General features: G+C 48.1%; 1 protein-coding gene across 10 annotated transcripts in view; it reads right to left on the bottom strand.

The window, feature by feature from the left end:
• LRRC49 (leucine rich repeat containing 49) overlaps positions 1 to 15,715 on the bottom strand; it is a 177,831-nt gene that overhangs the window by 104,403 nt on the left and 57,713 nt on the right. Inside the window, exon 1 of one of the 10 annotated variants that reach the window (XM_089309556.1) lies at positions 9,610 to 9,876. The exons of 8 other annotated variants lie outside the window; for them this stretch is intronic. The gene's annotated coding sequence lies outside the window, so the exon portion shown is untranslated. Of the gene's footprint in view, positions 1 to 5,852; positions 5,962 to 9,609; positions 9,877 to 15,715 lie in introns of those variants that run through there. One more of the 10 variants, XM_051835682.3, reaches the window with a different exon arrangement.

Consider the following 15,715-nt stretch of genomic DNA (forward strand, 5'->3'; position numbering starts at 1 on the left):
ATGAGAGAAGGACCTGTATAGACATTTTCCAAGAGAAGATCTACATATGGCCAACTGTTGTATGAAAAATAACCATTAAGGAAATGCAAATTAAGTCACAATGAGATATGCTACACTTGTTAGGATGGCTGTTATCAAAAAGTTAAGTATTGGCAAAGATGTGATGAACAGGGAATCCTTGGAAATTGGTAAAATTATATAGCAGCCAATAAAAAATGAAAACGAGAACTAGCATATGACCCGACAGTCCCCTGTATGGGTCTCTATCCAAATGGAACACACTCAGTGTGCTGAAGATACCGCACCTGCGTGTTCACTGCAGCACTGCTCACAACAGCCAAGATTCGGAATCAAGCCAGGTGCCTGCCAGAGGAACATGGTGCAGACACAGCCGAGCACAGCGCAGCCTAAAACCAGGCGCCTACCAGAGGAACATGGTGCAGACACAGCCAAGCACAGTACAGCCTAAAACCAGGCGCCTACCAGAGGAACACGGTGCGGACACAGCCGAGCACAGCGCAGCCTAAAACCAGGCGCCTACCAGAGGAACACGGTGCGGACACAGCCGAGCACAGCGCAGCCTAAAACCAGGCGCCTACCAGAGGAACACGGTGCGGACACAGCCGAGCACAGCGCAGCCTAAAACCAGGCGCCTACCAGAGGAACACAGTGCGGACACAGCCGAGCACAGCACAGCCTAAAACCAGGCGCCTACCAGAGGAACATGGTGCAGACAGAGCCGAACACAGCGCAGCCTAAAACCAGAGGAAACCTGCCCTTGTGACAGCGTGGCCGAACCCGGAACTCTGCTACGTGAAACAGTCCAGACACAGAAAAATAAATACCACGTGACGCACTCAGCCGAGATGTGGAATCCAAAACACTGAGCAGAGAACACAATGAGATGGGCGGGGTGGTGGTGACTGGGGAGACAGCCCTCAAAAGATACAAAATCCCAGTTAGAAAGAGTAGTGAGTGCAGGAGATCCACTGTATATCATGGTGATTACACTTAATAACAACATGTTACATGCAAGTACCTGAAAATTATTAAGGTAGATTTCAAATGTTCTTGCCACAAAAGGATATGTATCTGAAGGGATAGATATGCTAATTAGCTTGATGTTGGCACTTCACAACGCAGACATGTATCAAAAACATCCTGGTGTATACGAAAAATTCATACAACTTTTACCTATCAATTAAACATATACACACAATGCCCAGAGACTAGCTAACAGTGGTGAACTACCCTTTAAGGTCTTTTGGGGGTGTATAATTAATTACTACTCAGGATATGCACTCAGGATAAACGAGCCTGTTTCATTTCCCTTTATGGCAAAAATCCAGAATTATCTTCCTTATTTGTACAGAATCTCAACTCCCTTACTTACATGTAAGTAAGATTTTGTTTAAAAAAGATTTATTTGAAATGCAGTTACAAAGAGGGAGGAAGGGGGGGAGGGAGAGCGCTACCATCCTCTAGTTCACCCCGCAAATGGCCACACCACCAGGCACAGCTCCCAGTCTTCCGGTTCTTCTGCCAGTGATGGAGTGAGTCAACAACTCCAGCTCAGGAGAGATGCATTAGGGACCTGACCACAGGCACCTCTCTAAACTGCACTCTGCTACTCTGAACTCCATTTGCCTGATTCCCGTGTCTTCTCAATTTCTTCAAAAGTTAGAGCAGAACAGGTGTGATTATCAACACCCCGTCTAACGTGAGGCCAGAGACTCCTACAGCAACTTCTACTGTCCTCACAAATGTATTCTTTAACAACTGAACACCACATTTAGACTAACATGTATTATTTCATCATAAATTAGGAAAAAAAGGATTTTTCCTTGAAATATGACATGACCCTGCAGTCTCAGAAATAGTTTCTGGTTTAATTAGTTCTTTTTTTTTTTTTTTTTTTTGACAGGCAGAGTGGACAGTGAGAGAGAGACAGAGAGAAAGGTCTTCCCTTGCCGTTGGTTCACCCTGCAATGGCTGCTGTGCTGAGGCTGGCGCACCACGCTGATCCGAAGGCAGGAGCCAGGTACTTCTCCTGGTCTCCCATGGGGTGCAGGGCCCAAGCATTTGGGCCAACCTCCACTGCACTCTCTGGCCACAGCAGAGAGCTGGCCTGGAAGAGGGGCAACCGGGACAGAATCTGGCGCCCCGACCGGGACTAGAACCCAGTGTGCCGGCGCCGCAAGGCGGAGGATTAACCTATCGAGCCACGGTGCCAGCCTAATTAGCTCTTTCTTAATCTCATCAATAAAGATGAGAAAGGTGCTACATTTTAAAAATATATATTTTACTTTTTAATTGGGTTTTTAACAGATTCAATGTGATTTGTAGATATAATTCTAAGAACATAATGAAGAAGATATTTCTACAGGGAATAAAATACAAAGCATGGAGCTTTCTACACATGACATAATACTTAAATGGAATTTTTAAATCTAAATAACATATTTTTACCCAGTTCCTTTTTTAAAATGATTTATTTATTATTTGAAAGGCAAAGTTACAGAGAGAGAGAGAGAGAGAGAGAGAGAGACAGGCAGAAAGAGAGATTTTTCATCTGCTGGTTCACGTCTCAAATGGCTGCAACAGCTAGGGCTAGGCCAAGCCAAAGCCAGGAGCTAGGAGCCAGGAACTTCTTCTGGGTCTCCCATGTGGGTGCAGGGGCCCAAACACTTGGGCCATCCTCCGCTGCTTTCCCAGGGGTATTAGCAGGGATCTGGATCAGAAGTGGAGTAGCTGAGACTTGAGTAAGTGTTCATGTGGGATGCTGGTGCGGCAGGTAGTGGCTTAACCAGCTGTGCCAAAGCGCAAGCCCCAGATTTTTATCCCATTTCTAAACTGTTGTATGTATGGGGAGGGCTTTTGACAGAAACTGTACAACTATCAATTTAGGATGAGATTAAATCACTACTTCGTAACTATGGGCATAATCTATTATTGATATAAAGGGAATTCATAAACTTTAATAGTCAAATAAATGGAAAAGAAGATACATGTGCAAGAAAGTTTGAAAATACAGTAGGCGGAACTGGGAATTTTGGCCAGGATGCTTTCAGACTCACTTTCCCAAACAAAGCCTCAATGAAATGGACAGGATACATGAAGCAGGCACTGAACACGGGCAGTGTAGGCTGTGGTCCTGAGAAGAGAAACCAGGAAAGCCCTGAGCACCCGGCTGGCTGCCGGGCCCACTCCCCAGACCACAGCACAGGGACACAGAGCAGGGAGAGGACAGAGGCCTCCCTGGCTGCGTGGCTGGGCAGGCGGCGTGGGCAGGAGGGAGCCAGGGGAGAAGGAACACCACAAGTCCACACTGTGTTCTGAATGCTCAGCTGAACGTCAGGATGGATGCGTGCAGGTGAGACCCAAGAGCCTGCAAAACGCAGTGACCACGGGGCTGTGAGAGCAGAGAGCTGGGAGGCACTGGGACGCCCACCTCGGGGAAGAGACTGCACCCAACTCCCAGCTGATGGGTCTGCGGCCCGAGAAGGGCCGTGCCCTGGACGAAGGGCCACTCTGTGCTGAGAAACAAATGGGAAGAGCTTCAACCCCAACATGGTGAGGCTCTACTCAGAGAAAACAAAAACAAAAAACTGGCAGCTGGGTTAAAGGGTGGCTGCACAGACGGAGACCTCAGCAATGACGTGGAAATGAATCAGCCAGGGAACAGGCGTTAGGCTAGCGGCTAAGAAGCCTGAGCCCCACGTGGGAGTACCCGGATCAGCTCCTGACTCCAGTTTCCTGCTAATGCAGACTCTAGGGGGCAGTGATGGATCAAGTGATTGCCCTCCTGCCCCCGTGTGGGAGACCTGGCTTTGAGTTTCTGCTTCCTGATTCTGGCCTTGTCCCAGCCCCAGTCACTGTGGGTATCTGGAAAGTAAATCAGCAGACAGGAACTGTCTGTCTGTCTGTCTGTCCCTGCCTGTAGAAAGAAAGGCAGAAAGAAGGAATGAAGGGAGACTGCATGGATGGGAAAGAGGGAGGAAGAAAGTTCTCTCCCTGAGCTGTGTGTTTACATTTCAAAGGGTAACACGATCTAGAGCTACTTCTTCATATTACAAAGGATAATTGGCCAAGAGACCTTTCCCCTGATTACCCAGTTCTAGAATAAACATCACTCTAGGTCTGCCTTAAAAAAAATAACTAAAAATAAGCTTCCACAGGATGGAACTGATTCTCAGTGGATTACAAAGATGAAGTTCAAGGCCTTTAAACTAAGACAACAAAACCCAGACTCTCAACAATGCAATTTCCACAATGCCCAGAACACAATAAAAAATTTCCAGAAGAATATAAAGCAGTAAATGTTAACATATATTAAGGAGGAAAAAAAGTCACTGGAAATAGCACTAAGGATGATATGGTTGCTGGAATTAGTAGACAAGGACTTAAAAACAGCTATTTTATGCAAATAAAAAATGTATATAAGTCATACAGATATTTTTGATCTAATGGAGGACTCTCTTAGCTTTGCATTGGAAGTTTTAGGAAGTACCTAAAGCAAGGTCTCAGTAGTTGTCCAAGAAATAATTTTATATGTACTCAAATGTTTAAAAAATACACTAATGACATTATTTTAGAATCTCATTTATTTGAGAGGCAAAAAGAGAAAGAGAGAGAGAGAAGGACCACATCTGCTGGTTCATTCCCCAAATGCCAGCAGATCCAAACTGGCAGCTGGGAACTCAGTCTGTCTCCCAAGTGGATAGAAGGGATCTAACTACGGAAGCCATCACTGCTGCCTCCCAGGGTCTGTATTACCAGGAAGCTGGAATTAGGAGCACAGCCAGGAATCAAACCCAGCACTCAGATGTGGCAATTGGGTTTCTTAACCACTTCTTTTAAAAATATATATTTAGAGGCTGGCATTGTGGCATAGCAGATAAAGCTGCCACCTGCAGTGCTGGCATCCCATATGGGTGCCAGTTTGTGTCCTAGCTGCTCCACTTCCTATCCAGCTCTATGCTATGGCTTGGGAAAGCAATGGAAGACGGCCCAACTGCTTGGGCCCCTGCACCCACGTGGGAGACCAGGAAGAAACTCCAGGACCCTGGCTTCAGATTAGCATTAGACAGGTGTTACCTGTTTCAATGTGAATGTAAGGTGATCTTAATTTGGCTTCTTACTTTTAAGCAGATTTATGAGTATCTTAAGGGAGAGCTATGATGAATTTGACACAAACTAAAACCTCTGACAAGTAAATTAGATAATTTGTTAAGAACTAAACAAATTAGATAAGGCTGTTCAGAATTATCTGTGCATACAGAAAAGCTTCATATGTATAGCTTGGCTTTATTTATGCTCTAATTAAAACCAGTGACAGCTATGAGCCTACTGTGTCAAATGTGACGACAACTACTGTAAGTGGCACATAGCCTAACTGGACACATTTAAAACAAGCATTATCATACTCTCGGAGGTAATGTAGAAGTGGCAGGAAAAAGAATTAAGTCTCCCTGTTTTGGTTTGGAGTTTGGTCGTAAAGGATTAAGCTTAGAAGTCCTGGAGGTAGAAATACCCATTTGTAGCTCTGGCATGATCACTTGTGACCTTGTGTTTTCTAATGAAATTGACCGACGGATTCACTCAGTCATTTCAGTCTTTGGCTCCTGTCCACTTCCCTTTGGTTTAAATGCTCATACTCACTGTCTGTAAGGTTTACTGTAAACTACTTCAAAACTCTTACAGGTATTTCTGTGATACAGGGAGTGCTGCAGGACACTACTGACACACCTTTGGCTTGCTGCTGAAACAACATAGTGAAAATCAGAGAATCCCAAATCCATATTAGTCTCCATTTGTCACGCTTGTTTGTTTCTGAGCCTAAAAACACCCACCTGCTGTTTAATCATGAGTGAACGTGAGGTCCGAGGCCCTTCTCGTCAGTAATATGCACCAGAAATCCTCCTGCAGCCTGCAGAGCCTTCTCATTGACAAGATCCAAAAGGACCTCTGGTGCCTCAGTGCTTTTAAAGATGTGACTCACAGCTGTGTGCACGAGAAGCCAACGGAAACAAGGGGTGCCAACCGCCTGCTCCCAGGGCGTAGCCGAATTTAAGTCCAAGAGGCTTTCTTTTCAGAAAAACTCAAACCCACACGCAGAAGGAACACAAAGCTGTGCAGCTATAGTGGCAGCAGCAGGCCCACCTCCGGTGAGACCAAAGGCACAGACACATCTATACTTTGCTGACTGATGGTAGCCACTGAAGAAAGGCAATCTTTGCATAGAAAACAATGATAGTTTTGCAAAGAACTTCAGCGTCACCCTATGGAGTGGAGGTGGAGAACACGCAAGGTATCACGCCCCACTTCATAAAGTTATAAATAAAATCCATGACAAAATGTGTATGTATTTTTGTACCTACAGAATTCATGCTTTACAGAAAGGAAAATAAAAACAAAATAGCAAAAAAAAAAAAAAAAGCCTTTCTATTCATGAGATTGTTTTCCTGCATTCATCCCATTCAAAGGTACAGCTAAAGGAGTAAGAGACGTGAGAGAGGGCCGCATTTCCCCACTGCCGTGTACACGTGCCCCTTCTTGCTTTTTCACTGTCTCCTACCCATACCGCAGGAACTCTCACTTGCCAACAAACCACAAGCCTCGCAGAGACTGTGCTCAGCAAACACCATCTGAGGCTCATCGGGACCACGGCGAGAGGCACAAACACAGGAACAACCCCCATGGCAAGGGAGGGTTAAAGCAGAAAACTTGCCTAAGGAACAACGCCAGGTCACACCCCAGCTTCCCAAACCCCGGAAAATCCCCGGCCCTGCTGCACTCCCTGTGTTCCGGCACTCCCTGAACCCACGTGAATGAAAATTTTATTCATATTACTTCACTCTCTATGCACAATTTAGTAAACCAGAACCCATGAAACTAAGGTGTTCTGTCCACTTTAAAAATTCTAGTTTAGGGGCTGGTCCTGTGGCACAGCGAGTTAAAGCCCTGGCCTGTAAGCACTGGCATCCCATATGGGTACTGGTTCCAGTCCGGTTGTTCCATTTCCAATCCAGTTCCCTGCTAAAGTGTCTGGGAAAGCACCAGAAGAGGCCCCAAGTCTTTGGGCCCCTGCACCCATGAGGGAGACCCAGAAGAAGCTCCTGGCTCTTGGTTTCAGATCGGCCCAGCTCCGGCCATTGCAGCCACTTGGGGAGTGACCAGCAGATGGAGGTCCTCTCTCTCTCTACCTCTCTCTTCCAAATAAATGAATCTTTAAAAAAAAATTCTAGTTGAAAGCAAAAAAACTACAGCATTTATAATCATACAAAATACCATAAAGATGTATAAGGCACACGTAGAAGTTAGTTTTGTGGGGAGCAGCCCGGACTGGACTGAGTTACTGGAATTAAGACTTATTCTGTGCATCTGCTCTCCCACAATATGGCGCTGGGAGAGAAGTAAACAGCTTCCGCACAGCTGCCTCCAGTTCAGCTAATAAACTGTAGGACTTGCTCCTGATTGGAGGAGAGCAGCGTACTCGGCGTGTGGGCAGCCGAGTTGGGATTGGCGGAGGAGGACTATAAAGGAGGAGAGAGACGGCATGCACCGGGAACATCTATGGGGAACATCTAAGGGGAACATCTGAAGGAACGCCTGTGCAGCCCCCAGAAAGCTGGCCGGCGGTGTGCCGCTCCCCTGCGGAAGTGGGGAATGTGGCCAGGGGGAACTGCCCTTCCACGGAGGTGGAAGGGATAGTAGCCAACCCGGGAAGAACCAGCAGCAAACCCGGGGAGGGCCGAGCAGACGAAAGAACAGCGCAGGGTTCAGTGTTGCTCCTCCACGAAGAGGGGGAGCGACAAGTTTCTAGTGCTCATTTGTCTTCAGAAATATTCATAGGATAATCTTACAATTTCCAAATTCTTTGTGAACAGCAGCAAAGTTAGCTCCTTTAAATCCTAAGGAAACATCCAAGGTCTTCAGTGGTACCTTCTTTTTTATTTTTTCTAAATTTTATTTAGGTTACACAGTTTCATGTATTTCACATATACACGTTCAGGAACACAGTGCTGTTCAGTGGTACTCTCACTTGACAGAAGTACAGAGCGTCAGAGGTGGGTGTGTGGTATAGGGGTCAAGCTGCAGCCTGGGACACCCACGTCCCACACTGGACTGCCAGTCTGAGTCCTGGCTCCTCCACTTCCCGCTCGCTGCCTGGGATTCTGGTTTTGGTGTGGCCCAGCCTCACCTGCCGTGGGCATTTGAAGAGAGAATCAGTGAATAGAATATCTTTTCTGTCTTTCCCTCTGTCTCTATCTCTCTTCCATTCAAACAGAGTAAGTAAATAGAATTTTTTTCAAAAGTATACAGTGTTAATATCTGATTAATATCTGTTAATATCTGAAAGCATCAAAGATGCATGAAACAGATATAAAAAGTCATTTAACTATAACACAAAAATACAACAGCAAACTCTTTATTAATTTAATGTAGAAAAAATAAAACTTTATATTAGAGTGCAAAGTGTTAGAACCAGCGCACAGTCATCTAGCAAACTGTCCTAAAAACAATGAAGAAAATCAGGTAGGCTCATTCTAAACATTTTTTTATTCCATAAGATTTTAGATAATTTCTACTCGATCTCTAAAAGTAAAAATATCTCTGTAGTAAAGTTATGTTAAAATACAATGTACAGGATAGGCCTAGCAGTTAACACACCTGTTAAGATGCCTACATTCCACACAGAGCTGGTTCTACTCCCAGCTCCGCTCCTGATTCTAGCTTCCTGTTAACACGCACCCTGGAGGCAGCAGGTGGTGGTTCAAGGAATTGGATCTGTCACCCTGTCAGAGACCTGACTTGAGGTCCCAGCTTGAGGCTTGAGCCTGGCCCAGGCCCAGCTACTGCCAGCAATTACAGAGGGAACCAGCAGAGGGAACACCCTCTGTCTCTCTGTCCTTTGTCTTTCTGTTTGCCTCATGCTCATATAAATACACAAAATAAGAAGATAAAATGAAAATAAGAAGATATCGGAGCAGGTGTTGTGGCACAGGAGTTACGCTGCCACTTGGGACACCTGCATCCCAGAGCAGAGTGCTGGGGCTCGAGTCCTGCCTCTGCTTCTGATCCGGCTCCCACTGAACGCCCCCTGGGAGGCAGCAGGTAACAGACCAAGTACTTTGGTGCCTGCCACTCAAACAGGATGCTCAGATGGAGCTCTGGGCTCCTGGCTTCTGCCTAGCTGTTGCAGGCATTCGGGGGAGTGCACTAACTAGCAGGTGGAAGATCTTCATCTGTTTCTCTGCCTTTCAAATAAATTAAAAATAAATTTAAAGATTTAAAAAGAAGATATACAATGGAAGCTTATGTAAAACATTTTCAGAATAGTTCTATGTTTTAAATAAAATAAATGTTGATCCAATGATTGCTCCAATCCTACACCTGAAAAAATAAACTTAATTTACTTAAAATTCTATTTTTCTGAAGTGGAAGAATAAATCTGCATTAGCTGTGGATATACTTTTCACTTTTTTCTGCCTAAAAGAACTCAAAAGTGGCAGCAAAGACTTAGGATCAGAGCTCCTTAGCATGCTCAGGAGTTTTGACTCAGAGCGAGGGAGTAAACAGCAGCGGACGGGGAAGAACCCACCCTACCTGTAGTTTGTCCTTGCTGGTCCTCTTTAGATGATGCCCATCACACGAGGAAAACGCAAGCAAGTGTTTTTCTGGACATGAACTGCATGCCATGTGGCAGGCAGCCCCTCAGCCCCCTCAAGAGGAGGAAGCAGGAGACAGGGATGATGGTGGCACTTTTAGAGCAAGTATGCAGCTGCTCCTCACATTAAGACGCAAGGCAGCCAGAAAGACCGCGGACGGGGGATTTCCTGCTGCATTCAGTCAGTAAGAGGATCCACTATCGTCGGTGCCTGTTAACCGAAGCCACAAGGAGCATGAAAGCATCCTTTCACTGGACAGGAGAGGGGAGGAAAAGGAATTTCCCTCAAGGCAAAGGGACACAAGGGCAGCACCAGTCCTGGGAGGTACAGCGTGAGCCTGCATCTTCACAGGGACTCTTTACGTGACAACCTCAGCTCCGAACAAATACCAACACATTTGGAAGGTCGGCGAAACGAGTTCTTCTTTAAAGGAGACAGCTGAGGCTCTCTATCCTCCTAGTGGCTGTAAGCTGCTTTTCCGGGTACTGAATTCACACAAGGGGACTGAGAAAGACGCATGCAAGGCAAATGACCGCTTGCTGAGGGCAAGATGAGGAACCATTTTCAGGGGCATCTAGAAACCAGCCTGGAGGGTGGCCTGGTCCTGGAGAAGGGGCCAGGGGGGAGTCACAGCCGAAGCCCGTGCATCACAGGCCTGCAGCCACAGCACCATCACTCACAGGACATCAGATCCTGGCAACAGCACTGCTCCCTGACAGAGAGAAAGCCGAGGTCACGCAGCGCTGTCTCACCAGGGGAAGACGGAAGGAGGTGTGAGAGTCCACTCAGGCACCGAGGAGGATTGTATCCCCGCCCCTGTGTGAGAGTTCCAGTCCTGGGCCTTATAAAAAAGCAACATTGCTTTCATCAGCTTTAGTATTGCTTTCAAATGCTACACACACTGCAGCGCCTCGCTGCCTGTCCCCTGGGGTAGAACACACACACCACTCCACCTGGATGCGCCTCGCTGGAGAACGGCAAGGCTTAGTTTCTACAGACTTTTCTCATACCCACAAGTCCCGGCAAGACCCTATTGACAAGTTAGTAGACTGACCTAGAAGCCTGAAACAACTGGCAATAACTTGGCTGCTATGACTTTAAACCTGGCTGGTCCAGGTGTTAAATATAATCCAGGCTGGCACCGCGGCTCACTTGGCTAATCCTCCACCTGCGGCACCGGCACACTGGGTTCTAGGCCTGGTTGGGGTGCCGGATTCTGTCCCAGTTGCTCCTCTTCCAGGCCAGCTCTCTGCTGTGGCCCGGGAGTGCAGTGGAGGATGGCCCAGGTGCTTGGGCCCGGCACCCCATGGGAGACCAGGAGAAGCACCTGGCTCCTGGCTTCGGATTGGCGAAGTGCGCTGGCTGAAGCGGCCATTTGGGAGGTGAACCAACAGAAGGAAGACCTTTCTCTCTCTCTCTCTCTCTCACTCTCTCACTGTCTAACTCTGCCTGTCAAAAAAAAAAAAAAAATCCAAATCACCTAGGACGGCCATGAAAGAGGACCCATTACAACAAGATTGTAGACCATCTTACTGTTTGAGGGATTCAATTCTTCTTATGTAAGTTTTAATATACTAGAAATTTTTTTTTTTTTTGACAGGCAGAGTTAGACAGTGAGAGAGAGAGAGACAGAGAAAGGTCTTCCTTTTTTCCGTTGGTTCACCCCTGAAATGGCCGCTACAGCCAGCGCCGCGCCGATCCGAAGCCAGGAGCCAGGTGCTTCTCCTGGTCTCCCATGGGGTGCAGGGCCCAAGCACTTGGGCCATCCTCCACTGCACTCCCGGGCCACAGCAGAGAGCTGGCCTGGAAGAGGGGCAACCGGGACAGAATCCGGCACCCCAACGGGTTAGGTGTGATTCACCCTGGTGTGCCGGCGCCGCAGGCGGAGGATTAACCTAGTGAGCCGCGGCGCCGGCCACACTAGAAATGTTCTGTCGAGAGCATGTGCATTCTAGATGCGGGAGACAGGGTGAGCAGGCAGGCATACAGGCCAGCTTTATCAGGTTCACAGTCTGGCAGGAGGATGATGGAAGCGAGAGGGTAACAAGCTGGGAGTCCTTCAACAACAGTGAACGCACAGGGAGTCAGGAAAGCACGCTGCGAGACTCACAGTCCTTGCAAACTTTCCCAACGCAGGGAAAGAACACATTTCCACTGGAACCTCACTCCCACAGATTCACAGTAAACCATATGCAAACGCAAGCGCAGACATGTACAGTCACAAAGGAGAGCTGTCATGCAACAATATTTGCTTGTGCAAAGTGTGGCAAAATTCAGCGTGTTCTTTTTTTAAATTTTCCCATCTTGAACCACTAAGCTGATTGTGGGAGCTCCATAAAAGCTCCTGTGACCCCAAGTTTGAAGAATGTAGTACAGTGATCCCTTTATGTGGTACTGCAATGGATGAAACACCCATTGTTAGCTACAGGTCATAAACTACCTCCTCAGGGTAGCACATATTCATTCCTGACAAGCATGATGAAACACTGCTCCCTGTAAAGGGTACAGAAAACGTGAATAAAACAGAAATCTCTAAAAGAACAAATATTCTCAGTGGGGCAATCCAACTCAGTGGTACCCAAATCTAGCGTGAAGTTGCACATCACAACCCTCTGAGAAGCTGTAGTGAAATACAGACCCCTGGCCCCACTCAACCTACTGGAGCAGATTATCCAGCAGCGAGCCAGGGCCTGTGTGCACTGAAGGTTTTCCTGGACATTTTACACGTGCCCTATCTGAGGGAATCACTCAAAGGGAGGGCAGTTACAAGAGGGGCTGCCTGTGCGCATGTTCTTTTTCTTTTTCTTTTTCTTTTTAAAGATTTTTTTTTTATTTATTTGAAAGAGTTACAGAGAGAGGTAGAGACAGAAAGAGAGGCCTTCCATCCACTGGTTCACTACCCAGATGGCCACAACGGCAGGAGCTGCGCCAATCCAAAGGCAGGAGCCAGGAGCTTCTTCTGGGTCTCCCATGTGGGCGCAGGGGCCCAAAGACTTGGGCCATCTTCCACTGCTTTCCTAGGCCATTGCAGAGAGCTGGGTCAGAAGAGGAGCAGCCGGGACTAGTACCGGCGCCCATATGGGATGCCGGCGCTGCAGGCTAGGGCGTTAACCCACGTGGCACAGCGCTAGCCCCTGTGCGCATGTTCTTACCACTCTCCATCCTCTCAAAATCTCTGTGAAGTGACTGGAAATAAAAGTGTGACAATATTCTCAGCAGCACCAGAACCCCAGGAAGAGTCCCCCGGTAAACCTGACACTGAGGGGTTCTGGAATTTCTGGAAGATATAGAGGGACTCAGTAAACCCATGAGCCGCTCGGGCACCAGTAATGGACAGGACTCGTCCCCTGGGAGCGCGTGCGCCAGACGGGCCTGGGAGGAGTCCCTGAGAGACTCCTGAGAGCCAGCAAGGGTGCGGGCCGCGGTGGGCGGGCTGTCCAGGCAGGCACTGAAGGGTCTGCTAACAACTGGCTACCTCTCATTCTCCGAGTGAGAATGGAAAGAGAAGAGGGGCAGTGCTCGAGGGAAGTTCTGGCTGTCGGGATGGACAAGATGAGCCAGTCCCAGAAGGCAGGTTTCCCCGTGTGCACATCCCACAGCAGCAAAGTCCATGCCTGCAGCTACCCTTCCTGCAGACAGAGAGCCTGTGCTCAAAATTTGCCCTCATGGCAGCATTTATACTTACGTCAAGGCAACACCTCTACCAAGACCTTCATTAATATGAATGGCCAGCCAGAAAATCACAGATATAAAGAAAGAACAAGCAGTTTTGTTGGCTTGAAGAACAAACAACATGGGGCTGGCACTATGGCACAGTGGGTTAACGCCCTGGCCTGAAGCGCCGGCATCCCACATGGGCACCGGTTTGAGACCCGGCTGATCCTCTTCCAATCCAGCTCTGCTTGGCCTGGGACAGCAGTAGAATATGGCCCAAGGCCTTGGGCCCCTGCACCCACATGGGAGACCCGGAAGAAGCTCCTGGCTCCTGGCTTCAGATTGGCGCATCTCCAGCGGTTGCAGCCAATTGGGGAGTGAACCATTGGATGGAAGACTTCTCTCTCTCTCTCTCTCTCTCTCTCTCTCTCTCTCTCTGCCTCTCCTCTCTCTGTGGAACTCTGACTTTCAAATAAATAAATAAATCTTTTTTAAAAAAACAAACAATAGGTACTAATTCCAAGCATAAAAGTAAATTCTAGAACCCAAAAATAAAACAAAAAGAAAAAAAGGCAAAATCGGGCTACATGGAAATGAAAACTGTGAGGCCAAGGAAAACAAAACAGAGCACCGAGCCACACAGCAGCGTAAAGGAAGGTCGGCATAAAGGCATGGCGCCTCAGGATGAATCACACCTAACTGCCCTACTCGAGCCAATCAGCCTCCTTCTCCCAGGTGCTCCTCATGAAGTGTGCTTGGCAGGACCCTCCGCACTCTACAGGCCAGGGGAGGGCCCAGGGCAGTGTGGGATGGGCACGGGCAGGGCCAGGCTCTCCCTGCAGGTGAGTGGACCTCAGGGGTTGGGCCCAGTGAGTCTACCCTGACGTCCCCTTCCTCGCCCGACTCCACATCAAACTTTGCCCACGTTGGTTCCCCACCCAGGATGTTGCAAGGACCCTCCAGTCTGCTACAGCCTGGTCTCTACTTGGAGCTCAGCCCGAGTTCCCTTCCTTTGGGAACGCTTCCGTGACTCCTCCCCCAGGCTGCCTCACATCCCCACTGTGCTCTCCTAACATCCTGCACATCACTGTGAGTGATTATTTTGTTAAAGACTTACTTATTTATATGATAGGCAGAGTTAAAGAGAGGGAGAAGTAGAGACAGAGGGAATCTCCCACCCACTGGTTCACTTCACAAATGGCCGCAATGACTGGGGCTGGGCCAAGCTGAAGCCAGCAGCCAGGAGCTTCTGGGTCTCTCACATGGGTGCAGGAGCCCAAGGACTCAGGCTGTCACCCAAGGCTTTCCCAGGTGCATTAGCAGGGAGCTGGATTGAAAGTGGAGCATCTGGGACTCGAACCGGTGTCCATATGGGCTGTGGCTTTACCCGCTGAGCCACAGTGCTGGCCCCCACCGCGAGTCATTTTAATGCACCGTATCGTTATTACCTCTTTGTGTCCCTATCTTCCTCATGACATTGTGAATGCGCTGAGGGATGGCCAACCAGGAGCACTGGTTCTACTGAAGTACACAGACAGGGAGTGGCTGTTCAGTTTCTAAATCATCCTGCACGCCTACTAAATGCACTGTCCTAGTATCTGTAGGAAGCATACAAAAAGGGTGGTCTACCATGTGTCTACATGTGCACCATTCCATCTCCTGCCGGAGCTCCACAAATTCCACAGGATGTGGAATTCTCAACTTCTTGGATCTCTCTCAATGTCTACCATATGCCTAATAGTTGATGCAAATAGATCTAAGAATCCAACAGCTTGTTCAAAACCTCCTACAACAAAACACTCAATATTTCTGTTCCCCTCAGAATGTCTGTGGAGTCACACACTCTCACTTGCTGACTCTATCTGAGGTTCCGCAGAGGGACCAACTTCAGGCTTTCCATGGCTGATTCTGCTCTTCTTGATGGATCTCACCCCCAGGCCACTGAGCTTGGCAAATCTATTATGGCAGGACGCAGCAAGGGCCTAAAATACACTACAGTTCTAGCCGCAGGCCACCTGATAACCTGGCAAGCTGGGATATTTGTGCCATGAGTAAAGTTCACAGAAATGGGAGGAGGCATCTGGCACAGCCGTTAGGACAGCTGGACCCCATGTCAAGTGCCAGGTTCAAATTCTGGCTCTTCTTCCATTCCAGCTTCCTGCCGAGGGCCTCCATGAGGCAGTAGTTGATGACTCAAGTACTGTGTCCCTGCCACTACGCAGGAGGTCAGTTGGGGTTCAGAGAACCAGGCTTTGGCCTGCCCCGACCCCATCAGTTGTAGGCATTTGGGAGTGAACCAGAGGATGGAAGACATCTCTCTGTCTCTCTGACCTCCCCTTAGACTCAATATATTCACTGTAGCACTTCTGGGACTGCATGATTCAACAAGA

Source organism: Oryctolagus cuniculus, chromosome 12 (assembly GCF_051225735.1).
Source record: "Oryctolagus cuniculus isolate XC-2025 breed Fujian yellow rabbit chromosome 12, ASM5122573v1, whole genome shotgun sequence".
Taxonomy (NCBI): Eukaryota; Metazoa; Chordata; class Mammalia; order Lagomorpha; family Leporidae; genus Oryctolagus; species Oryctolagus cuniculus.